Source organism: Dendroctonus ponderosae, unplaced genomic scaffold (genome assembly GCF_020466585.1).
Source record: "Dendroctonus ponderosae isolate FM_Combo_2020 unplaced genomic scaffold, Dpon_F_20191213v2 Dpon_F_20191213_5, whole genome shotgun sequence".
NCBI classification, from domain to species: domain Eukaryota; kingdom Metazoa; phylum Arthropoda; class Insecta; order Coleoptera; family Curculionidae; genus Dendroctonus; species Dendroctonus ponderosae.
The window spans coordinates 9,619,789-9,621,311 of record NW_026018715.1 but is presented as its reverse complement, the minus strand read 5'-3'; positions in this window follow the sequence as shown (position 1 = coordinate 9,621,311).

Here is a 1,523-nt window from a genome sequence, read left to right as displayed (position 1 = left end):
CAATAATTTAAAAATGTGTTTGGAAGTAAGTGCTCTGAAAACTGTGTAACTTCAAATAGCTATAGGATAAGTTAGCTGTAGGATAATTCTAAGTAGACCAGGCCTATGTAGAGGTAATTGTATTACCTCTATAGGACTTTACACAGATGAGCTTGTAATTTTTAACTGGTTAAATAAATAAATAAAGCATTTTCTTCAGTGAAGGAATGAAGTTAAACACCTTTGCTAATAACCACCATAGCTGTTATTGACATAATAAAAATGCAAACTTGCTTAGGGATCTCACCCAATACGCACAAAAGAATAATGGTTAGGCATTCTTGGAAATGAAGTTACTTATTTTTCTCGATTAACATTTAACTTGTTGTTCAAATTGAAATATGATATGATAAGTTAAAAACAGCGCCTCGTTTATGGTTTGATTTGAGAAATGATGATGGTTATTTGGAAAATCTAGTTAAACCATGTTTAAAGTACAGGTCGATTGTTCACTTTTTTGCTTAAAATGTTATGAACGCAAACCATTAGTTCGAATTTAGTGTTCTTGCGGTATCAAAGAATAAATTGAATAACCTTTTACGAGAAATATCACTTAACGGATAGTGTCCTTTATAATTATATGCCCGAGTGACGCAAATATATTTAAAATTTTAGCGGAAATGTGTGTTAGACCTGAGTTGACGTGTTTTATTATAACCGACCTTCAGCTCCAAAAATAAAAATTATTTCTATGTTTTCTTCGAAAGTATAAACGATTTTTGTGGACTAATCACATACTTAATACGGTTCACTGATTAAACGTATATCCTTGATTTCGTACCTATTTTTCAATAACCTGACACGTTCGAAACTCCATAAGTAATCCAGTTTGTTTTATTCTATTTTACAATTTTCTTTATTATTTAGATTGAAAACGACTGATTCGAATCGACTGAATAGGGCTCTTGCAATGGAATCTACAATCTTTATTATGGGGTTTTACAGCAGAATGAGATATTGATTTGAATGTCCGCCCGTATATCTAAATTTTTGGTAATTCGTCCAAACTTACCACACGTGATGACTTTGCCTTCCTAAACTAAATGGTCGACTGCAAAACTGTGAAAATCCTGTCTGCTATTATTAACAGTTGTCTACTCAAATTACTTTAATTTGAAGATGTTAATACTCAATTGTGTCAACGGAAAACAGCGACGTAGTCTTCAAAAAATTTGGTGCAAACAATCACCATAAGATGATTCCTAGAGAACTAGAGAGTGATATAAATTAGGCAACGAATTTTATATCAATGAAATGATTTGCATAAATGTTGAACTATAAATTTGCACTTTTACCTGCTAAAGCAAAATCTAAAAATAATTTTTGATCAGCAAATATGCATTCCTTAAATTGTATTTACATCGGTCTATATTGTTGTTTAACCGAGGTACATCCACCTGAAGTGTAATTAATAATTTTTACAATCCAAATTAAATATTAGAACTGAAGATTTTTTATCTCCATGACTTTAAGAAATGTATAAA